The sequence below is a fragment of the Oncorhynchus keta genome, unplaced genomic scaffold (assembly GCF_023373465.1).
Source record: "Oncorhynchus keta strain PuntledgeMale-10-30-2019 unplaced genomic scaffold, Oket_V2 Un_contig_18191_pilon_pilon, whole genome shotgun sequence".
NCBI classification, from domain to species: Eukaryota; Metazoa; Chordata; class Actinopteri; order Salmoniformes; family Salmonidae; genus Oncorhynchus; species Oncorhynchus keta.
The window spans coordinates 18,743-30,000 of NW_026280787.1; the positions used below are offsets into that span (position 1 = coordinate 18,743).

Consider the following 11,258-nt stretch of genomic DNA (forward strand, 5'->3'; position numbering starts at 1 on the left):
AATGTGCTTGTTTCTTTGGCTAACAAGTAAGAACTATTACTATGTACACACACACACACACACACACACACACACACACACACACACACACACACACTGTACATACAATCCTTGTGTGAATAGAGCTCCACGTCATCATCATTTCTGTTACAATATGGCTCATTATTACATTATTACACAGACCTGTCAATTCATTACCCCACATGTTAGAACACAGGAAAATTACCCCACTCCCCCAACATGTTAGAATACATTACCCCACCCTCCCAACATTCTAGAATACATTACCCCACTCCCCCAACATGTTAGAATACATTACCCCACCCTCCCAACATTCTAGAATACATTACCCCACTCCCCCAACATTCTAGAATACATTACCCCACTCCCCCAACATTCTAGAATACATTACCCCACTTCCCCAACATTCTAGAATACATTTCCACTCCCCCAGCATTCTAGAATACATTACCCCACTCCCCAACATTCTAGAATACATTACCCCACTCCCCAACATTCTAGAATACATTACCCCACTCCCCAACATTCTAGAATACATTACCCCACTCCCCCAACATTCTAGAATACATTACCCCACTCCCCCAACATTCTAGACTACATTACCCCACCCCCAACATTCTAGACTACATTACCCCACTCCCCCAACATTCTAGAATACATTACCCACTCCCCCAACATTCTAGAATACATTACCCCACTCCCCAACATTCTAGAATACATTACCCCACTCCCCAACATTCTAGAATACATTACCCCACTCCCCAACATTCTAGAATACATTACCCCACTCCCCAACATTCTAGAATACATTACCCCACTCCCCCAACATTCTAGAATACATTACCCCACTCCCCCAACATGTTAGAATAGTCTTTGGTTATACATTCTTCCAATGTCATGTCCTGTAATCTCAGTCTTTGGTTATAATCTCTTCCATTGTCATGTCCTGTAATCTCAGTCTTTGGTTATAATCTCTTCCATTGTCATGTCCTGTAATCTCAGTCTTTGCTTATAATCTCTTCCCATTGTCATGTCCTGTAATCTCAGTCTTTGGTTATAATCTCTTCCATTGTCATGTCCTGTAATCTCAGTCTATGGTTATAATCTCTGCCATTGTCATGTCCTGTAATCTCAGTCTATGGTTATAATCTCTTCCATTGTCATGTCCTGTAATCTCAGTCTATGGTTATAATCTCTGCCATTGTCATGTCCTGTAATCTCAGTCTTGGTTATAATCTCTGCCATTGTCATGTCCTGTGTAATCTCAGTCCTCTGCCATTGTCATGTCCTGTAATCTCAGTCTATGGTTATAATCTCTTCCATTGTCATGTCCTGTAATCTCAGTCTTTGGTTATAATCTCTGCCATTGTCATGTCCTGTAATCTCAGTCTTTGGTTATAATCTCTGCCATTGTCATGTCCTGTAATCTCAGTCTTTGGTTATAATCTCTGCCATTGTCATGTCCTGTAATCTCAGTCTTTGGTTATAATCTCTCCCATTGTCATAATCAGTCTTTGGTTATAATCTCTGCCATTGTCATGTCCTGTAATCTCAGTCTTTGGTTATAATCTCTGCCATTGACATGTCCTGTAATCTCAGTCTTTGGATTTATAATCTCTGCCATTGTCATGTCCTGTAATCTCAGTCTTTGGTTATAATCTCTGCCATTGTCATGTCCTGTAATCTCAGTCTTTGGTTATAATCTCTGCCATTGTCATGTCCTGTAATCTCAGTCTTTGGTTATAATCTCTGCCATTGTCATGTCCTGTAATCTCAGTCTTTGGTTATAATCTCTCCCATTGTCATGTCCTGTAATCTCAGTCTTTGGTTATAATCTCTGCCATTGTCATGTCCTGTAATCTCAGTCTTTGGTTATAATCTCTGCCATTGTCATGTCCTGTAATCTCAGTCTTTGGTTATAATCTCTCATTGTCATGTCCTGTAATCTCAGTCTATGGTTATAATCTCTGCCATTGTCATGTCCTGTAATCTCAGTCTATGGTTATAATCTCTGCCATTGTCATGTCCTGTAATCTCAGTCTTTGGTTATAATCTCTGCCATTGTCATGTCCTGTAATCTCAGTCTTTGGTTATAATCTCTGCCATTGTCATGTCCTGTAATCTCAGTCTTTGGTTATAATCTCTGCCATTGTCATGTCCTGTAATCTCAGTCTTTGGTTATAATCTCTCCCATTGTCATGTCCTGTAATCTCAGTCTTTGGTTATAATCTCTGCCATTGTCATGTCCTGTAATCTCAGTCTTTGGTTATAATCTCTGCCATTGACATGTCCTGTAATCTCAGTCTTTGGTTATAATCTCTGCCATTGTCATGTCCTGTAATCTCAGTCTTTGGTTATAATCTCTGCCATTGTCATGTCCTGTAATCTCAGTCTTTGGTTATAATCTCTCCCATTGTCATGTCCTGTAATCTCAGTCTTTGGTTATAATCTCTGCCATTGTCATGTCCTGTAATCTCAGTCTTTGGTTATAATCTCTGCCATTGACATGTCCTGTAATCTCAGTCTTTGGTTATAATCTCTGCCATTGTCATGTCCTGTAATCTCAGTCTTTGGTTATAATCTCTGCCATTGTCATGTCCTGTAATCTCAGTCTTTGGTTATAATCTCTCCCATTGTCATGTCCTGTCCTCTTCGGTGGGTAAACCTCCAATATAATACAGTACAGTACATCCAAATACTGTAAACTGTACATACTTATTTTATACAGTATAAATACTGTATGCATTCTGGTAATACAATACTGAAAGTATAAGCAGTACAGTACAGTAATACAGTACATTCACTGTCCTGGCTATCTTCCAGGTGGGGGCTGTTTATTTGGGTGTGGCTGTTTAGTTCCCATAACAACGTGAGTGGTGTGTTTGTGACATACTGACATTCTAGTCCTGCGTTCCATGTCCTCTCCCTTCCCTCACTTCTCATCGCTCACAGAGCTCTCCACCGCTACTTTGACCTCTTCTATCTGCTCTGCTATCGTCTGTCGTTCTTCTCCCGGTCTTGTCGGTATCTTCTGTTCCTCCGCTGGTATCTTCTCGTCGGAGCTGCTGCGGCTGGACAGTTTCTCCATCTCGTCTTCTATCTCGCTGAAGCGTTCGGCCACGCACTGGGCTGTGAGCCTGGCCTCCGGGTCGTGGTCCCAACACTCCTCTATGGAGCCGCACACTATGGCAATGCCCTGTAGGAGGAGGTAGACAACAGGAGCAGAGAATTATCACCTAGCTACTGAGTACTGAGACATATACATAGGATTTGATGTGTGTGAGTGAATGAGAAATAAAGAGAGGTTAGAGAGAGAGATAGGTAGGTAGGTAGGTAGGTAGGTAGGTAGGTAGGTAGGGTAGGTAGGTAGGAAGGAAGGAGGTAGGTAGGTAGGGTAGGTAGGTAGGTAGGTAGGTCAAGAGAGAGAGAGAGAGAGAGAGGAGGGAAGAAAGAAAGAGAGGGAGAGAGAGGGAAGAGAGAGCGAGGGAGGGAAGAGAGAGAGCGAGGGGAGGGAAGAGATAGAGGGAGAGAGAGGGAAGAGAGAGAGAGAGAGAGAAGAAGAGGAAGAGAGAGAGAGGGAAGAGAGAGGAAGAGAGAGAGAGGGAGGAGAGAGAGAGCGAGGGAGAGAGAGAGAGAGAGAGAGAGAGAGGAGGGAAGAGAGAGAGGGAGGGAAGAGAGAGAGCGAGGAGAGAGAGAGAGAGGGAAGAGAGAGAGCGAGGGAGAGAGAGAGAGAGGGAAGAGAGAGAGCGAGGAGAGAGAGAGGGGAGGGAGAGAGAGAGCGAGGGAGGGAAGAGAGAGAGAGAGAGAGAGAGAGGAGGGAAGAGAGAGAGGGAGGGAAGAGAGAGAGCAGGGGAGAGAGAGAGAGAGAGGAAGAGAGAGAGCGAGGGGAGAGAGAGAGAGGGAAGAGAGAGCGAGGAGGAAGAGAGAGGGAGAGAGAGAGAGAGAGAGAGAGAGAGAGAGAGAGAGAGAGAGAGTGAGAGTGAGAAGGAAAGAGAGTGTGTGTCTCTCCCAGTCTGTTACCTGGTGGTTGATCCAGCTGTCTGGGATCTCAGGTCTTCCTCTGTCTCTGAGGAGGTGATCCTTCATGCTCTCCACACCAGGATGTACCTGAACTTTACAGCCATATGGAGGTTCATAGTCCTTCACCTCTGGAACACACAGAGAGACAACCAATTAGATCACCTCTGGAACACACAGAGAGACAACCAATTAGATCACCTCTGGAACACACAGAGAGACAACCAATTAGATCACCTCTGGAACACACAGAGAGACAACCAATTAGATCACCTCTGGAACACACAGAGAGACAACCAATTAGATCACCTCTGGAACACACAGAGAGACAACCAATTAGATCACCTCTGGAACACACAGAGAGACAACCAATTAGATCACCTCTGGAACACACAGAGAGAGAAAAACCAATTAGATCACATCTGGAACACACAGAGAGACAACCAATTAGATCACCTCTGGAACACACAGAGAGACAACCAATTAGATCACCTCTGGAACACACAGAGTCAACCAATTAGATCACCTCTGGAACACACAGAGAGACAACCAATTAGATCACCTCTGGAACACACAGAGAGACAACCAATTAGATCACCTCTGGAACACAGAGAGACAATCAATAAGATCACCTCTGGAACACAGAAAGACACAAACCAATTAGATCACCTCTGGAACACAGAGAGACAACCAATTAGATCACCTCTGAACACACAGAAGAGAGACAACCAATTAGATCACCTCTGGAACACACAGAGAGACAACCAATTAGATCACCTCTGAAACACAGAAAGACACAACCAATTAGATCACCTCTGGAACACACAGAGAGACAACCAATTAGATCACCTCTGGAACACACAGAGAGACAACCAATTAGATCACCCCTGGAACACACAGTGAGACAACCAATTAGATCACCTCTGGAACACACAGTGAGACAACCAATTAGATCACCTCTGGAACACACAGAGAGACAACCAATTAGATCACCTCTGGAACACACAGAGACAACCAATTAGATCACCTCTGGAACACACAGAGAGAGACAACCAATTAGATCACCTCTGGAACACACAGTGAGACAACCAATTAGATCACCTCTGGAACACACAGAGAGACAACCAATTAGATCACTTCTGGAACACACAGTGAGACAACCAATTAGATCACCTCTGGAACACACAGAGAGACAACCAATTAGATCACCTCTGGAACACACAGAGAGACAACCAATTAGATCACTTCTGGAACACACAGTGAGACAACCAATTAGATCACCTCTGGAACACACAGAGAGACAACCAATTAGATCACTTCTGGAACACACAGAGAGACAACCAATTAGATCACCCCTGGAACACACAGTGAGACAACCAATTAGATCACCTCTGGAACACACAGTGAGACAACCAATTAGATCACCTCTGGAACACACAGAGAGACAACCAATTAGATCACCTCTGGAACACACAGAGAGACAACCAATTAGATCACCTCTGGAACACACAGAGAGAGACAACCAATTAGATCACCTCTGGAACACACAGTGAGACAACCAATTAGATCACCTCTGGAACACACAGAGAGACAACCAATTAGATCACTTCTGGAACACACAGAGAGAGACAACCAATTAGATCACCTCTGGAACACACAGAGTCAACCAATTAGATCACATCTGAACACAGAGAGACACAACCAATTAGATCACCTCTGGAACACAGAAAGACACAACCAATTAGATCACCTCTGAACACAGAAAGACACAACCAATCCATTTACATCTGTAACACAAACAAACACAGCCAAACAAATCAACGCCACAAACCACAGCCATCATCTGTCAAGTCACAGGCGTTTCGCTACACTCACATTAACATCTGCTAACCATGTGTGTATGTGACAAGTAACATGTGATTTGAAATCCACCCGTTTTTATGACAGTAAAACATCTACAGTATAAAAGCTCAGCTTCAAACTGCATCATATGAGGTCATGGATACCTACAGCATGTAATGGTATGTTACAGTAGGGGCAAGAGTTAATATAGAGAGCTGTTGTAATGTTATAGTAGAGTTAATATAGAGAGCTGTTGTAATGTTATAGTAGAGTTAATATAGAGAGCTGTTGCAATGTTATAGTAGAGTTAATATAGAGAGCTGTTGCAATGTTATAGTAGAGTTAATATAGAGAGCTGTTGCAATGTTATAGTAGAGTTAATATAGAGAGCTGTAATGTTATAGTAGAGTTAATATAGAGATAATGTAGAGTTAATATAGAGAGCTGTTGCAATGTTACAGTAGAGTTAATATAGAGAGCTGTTGTAATGTTATAGTAGAGTTAATATAGAGAGTAGAGTTAATATAGAGAGCTGTTGTTATGTTATGTTATAGTAGAGTTAATATAGAGAGCTGTTGTAATGTTATAGTAGAGTTAATATAGAGAGCTGTTGTAATGTTATAGTAGAGTTAATATAGAGAGCTGTTGTAATGTTATGTTATAGTAGGGGTAGAGTTAATATAGAGAGCTGTTGTTATGTTATAGTAGAGTTAATATAGAGAGCTGCTGTTATGTTATGTTATAGTAGAGTTAATATAGAGAGCTGTTGTTATGTTATAGTAGAGTTAATATAGAGCTGTTGTAATGTTATAGTAGAGTTAATATAGAGAGCTGTTGTAATGTTATAGTAGAGTTAATATAGAGAGCTGTTGTAATGTTATAGTAGAGTTAATATAGAGAGCTGTTGTTATGTTATAGTAGAGTTAATATAGAGAGCTGTTGTTATGTTATAGTAGAGTTAATATAGAGAGCTGTTGTAATGTTATAGTAGAGTTAATATAGAGAGCTGTTGTAATGTTATGTTACGGTAGGGGGTAGATTTAATACAGAGCGCTATTGTAATGTTATGTTATAGTAGGGGATAGATTTAATACAGAGAGCTGTTGTAATGTTATGTTATAGTAGGGGGTATATTTAATACAGAGAGCTGTTGTAATGTTATGTTATAGTAGATTTAATGCAGAGAGCTGTTGTAATGTTATGTTATAGTAGAGTTAATACAGAGAGATGTTGTAATGTTATGTTATAGTAGGGGGTATATTTAATACAGAGAGCTGTTGTAATGTTATGTTATAGTAGATTTAATGCAGAGAGCTGTTGTAATGTTATGTTATAGTAGAGTTAATACTGAGAGCTGTTGTAATGTTATGTTATAGTAGAGTTAATATAGAGAGCTGTTGTAATGTTATGTTATAGTAGAGTTAATATAGAGAGCTGTTGTAATATTATGTTATAGTAGAGTTAATACAGAGAGCTGTTGTAATGTTATGTTATAGTAGAGTTAATATAGAGAGTAGAGTTAATACAGAGAGCTGTTGTAATGTTATAGTAGAGTTAATGCAGAGAGCTGTTGTAATGTTATGTTATAGTAGAGTTAATATAGAGAGCTGTTGTAATATTATGTTATAGTAGGGGATAGAGTTAATACAGAGAGCTGTTGTAATGTTATAGTAGAGTTAATGCAGAGAGCTGTTGTAATGTTATGTTATAGTAGAGTTAATATAGAGAGCTGTTGTTATGTTATAGTAGAGTTAATACAGAGAGCTGTTGTAATGTTATGTTATAGTAGGGGGTAGATTTAATACAGAGAGATGTTGTAATGTTATGTTATAGTAGGGGGTAGATTTAATATAGAGAGCTGTTGTAATGTTATAGTAGAGTTAATATAGAGAGCTGTTGTAATGTTATAGTAGAGTTAATATAGAGAGCTGTTGTAATGTTATAGTAGAGTTAATATAGAGAGCTGTTGTAATGTTATAGTAGAGTTAATATAGAGAGCTGTTGTAATGTTATAGTAGAGTTAATATAGAGAGCTGTTGTAATGTTATAGTAGAGTTAATATAGAGAGCTGTTGTAATATTATGTTATAGTAGAGTTAATATAGAGAGCTGTTGTTATGTTATAGTAGAGTTAATATAGAGAGCTGTTGTAATGTTATAGTAGAGTTAATATAGAGAGCTGTTGTAATGTTATAGTAGAGTTAATATAGAGAGCTGTTGTAATGTTATAGTAGAGTTAATATAGAGAGCTGTTGTTATGTTATAGTAGAGTTAATATAGAGAGCTGTTGTAATGTTATAGTAGAGTTAATATAGAGAGCTGTTGTAATGTTATGTTATAGTAGGGGGTAGAGTTAATATAGAGAGCTGTTGTAATGTTATGTTATAGTAGAGTTAATATAGAGAGCTGTTGTTATGTTATAGTAGAGTTAATATAGAGAGCTGTTGTAATGTTATGTTATAGTAGGGGATAGAGTTAATACAGAGAGCTGTTGTAATGTTATGTTATAGTAGGGGGTAGATTTAATATAGAGAGCTGTTGTAATGTTATGTTATAGTAGGGGATAGATTTAATATAGAGAGCTGTTGTAATGTTATGTTATAGTAGGGGGTAGATTTAATACAGAGAGCTGTTGTAATGTTATGTTATAGTAGAGTTAATACAGAGAGCTGTTGTAATGTTATGTTATAGTAGAGTTAATACAGAGAGATGTTGTAATGTTATGTTACGGTAGGGGGTAGATTTAGGACATTGGCAACAGACGTGCTGAATATGGAGAATATAAAACATGTTTTGATGATTCTCGTAACAAAGTTGTGGCCTTGGCACTTCTCTTGTGATCATTACTGGAATCAACACACTTTCACTCAACAAGCAATTAGCCCCCCAAAAAACAGAGAAATCCACAACCCACTGAACAACTCTAATTAGTTGTATTATGTTTTCACGCTGAAAAACAGTTGAAGGAAATCGAAAGATCATTCCGCCCCGAGCCAAAGAGTATAAAACACAAAGTTCTGGGATATCGTCCAGACCTCATGAAACTGAACTCACAACAGCTGTAAAGTGTCATGGTTTCACAGCATGTTAACTAACAGCTGATCTAGGAACAGATCCCACAGTCTGTGGTGCTGTCTGTGTCAGGTTCATAGTGTTAGCTAACAGCTGATCGAGGAACAGATCCCACAGTCTGTGGTGCTGTCTGTGTCAGGTTCATAGTGTTAACTAACAGCTGATCTAGAACCAGTCTGTGGTGCTGTGACAGGTGCACACTGTTAACTAACAGCTGATCTAGAACCAGTGAAGGGATGCACAAGGGCACAGACTGAAGACCTTCATTAGAGACAAGCAGAACACCAGATATAAGATTTCTCAAACTGAGCGCATGCAGAAATGACCCAATCTAAAGGAATAGAATTCACAGGGCAGTGTGTTACATCCTCCAGGAGAGATCACAGAGATCAGGAACACCCAGTCAGGTAGAGGTATCGTCCAGGAGAGGTCACAGAGGTCACAGAGGTCAGGAACAGCCAGTCAGGTAGAGGTATATCCTCCAGGAGAGGTCACAGAGGTCAGGAACAGCCAGTCAGGTAGAGGTATATCCTCCAGGATAGGTCATAGAGGTCAGGAACACCCAGTCAGGTAGAGGTCACAGAGGTTAGGAAGGTCACAGAGATTCATCAACAGCTTAGTTGGACCAGTCCAGTACAAGGTCCTTGACTGGTGTGTTACAGGGTCCTGAATCGCTGTGTGGACCCACAGGAAGTGGAGAGGCCAGAATGGAACCCCGGTCCCGGTCGGACAGGAAACCCAGCGAGGGCCGGGATCGGACCGGGGACCCTGCAGAAGAAGCTGACTCCACAAGCCCAACACATCCTGTTTTTGACAAGTAGACATGTCCTGTTCTCCCCCGTTCTGTTTCAGCTCCTTTTAAACAGAACACACCCAGGAGTGTCCCCTAAATGGGGCCCTATTCCCTATATAGCATATGGGGGCTCTGGTCTAAAGTAGTGCACTACATTATGAAACAGGGTGGTTCTTGGACACAGACCCAGACTGTGGGATCTAGTTATTTCTGCTGCTTCTTCAGTTCTCCTCTATTTGAAGACCTGCTGTGTTTTCTGCTGAAATGGAATAAATAGCCCAGATCTTTACCTGACCTGAGAACAGTTATTCACCGAGGTCTGACCTGAGAACAGTTACAAACCGAGGTCTGACCTGAGAACAGTTATTCACTGAGGTCTGACCTGACAACAGTTATTCACTGAGGTCTGACCTGACAACAGTTATTCACTGAGGTCTGACCTGAGAACAGTTATTCACCGAGGTCTGACCTGACAACAGTTATTCACTGAGGTCTGACCTGACAACAGTTACAAACCGAGGTCTGACCTGAGAATAGTCAGAGTGCTCTGGTGAACTGAGAGAGCCATAACAGAGTGCTGTGGTGAACTGAGAGAGTCAGAACAGAGTGCTCTGGTGAACTGAGAGAGTCAGAACAGAGTGCTCTGGTGAACTGAGAGAGTCAGAACAGAGTGCTCTGGTGAACTGAGAGAGTCAGAACAGAGTGCTCTGGTGAACTGAGAGAGCCATAACAGAGTGCTCTGGTGAACTGAGAGAGCCATAACAGAGTGCTCTGGTGAACTGAGAGAGTCAGAACAGAGTGCTCTGGTGAACTGAGAGAGCCATAACAGAGTGCTCTGGTGAACTGAGAGAGCCATAACAGAGTGCTCTGGTGAACTGAGAGAGTCATAACAGAGTGCTCTGGTGAACTGAGAGAGTCAGAACAGAGTGCTCTGGTGAACTGAGAGAGCCATAACAGAGTGCTCTGGTGAACTGAGAGAGTCAGAACAGAGTGCTCTGGTGAACTGAGAGAGTCAGAACAGAGTGCTCTGGTGAACTGAGAGAGTCAGAACAGAGTGCTCTGGTGAACTGAGAGAGTCAGAACAGAGTGCTCTGGTGAACTGAGAGAGTCATAACAGAGTGCTCTGGTGAACTGAGAGAGCCATAACAGAGTGCTCTGGTGAACTGAGAGAGTCAGAACAGAGTGCTCTGGTGAACTGAGAGAGCCATAACAGAGTGCTCTGGTGAACTGAGAGAGTCAGAACAGAGTGCTCTGGTGAACTGAGAGAGTCAGAACAGAGTGCTCTGGTGAACTGAGAGAGTCAGAACAGAGTGCTCTGGTGAACTGAGAGAGTCAGAACAGAGTGCTCTGGTGAACTGAGAGAGTCATAACAGAGTGCTCTGGTGAACTGAGAGAGTCATAACAGAGTGCTCTGGTGAACTGAGAGAGTCATAACAGAGTGCTCTGGTGAACTGAGTCAGAACAGAGTGCTCTGGTGAACTGAGAGAGTCAGAACAGAGTGCTCTGGTGAACTG

General features: G+C 41.6%; 1 pseudogene; it reads right to left on the bottom strand.

Moving 5' to 3' along the window:
- Positions 1-2,945: 2,945 nt before the first annotated feature.
- Positions 2,946-11,258, bottom strand: part of LOC127920045 (TGF-beta receptor type-2-like) — a 53,220-nt pseudogene continuing 44,907 nt past the window's right edge.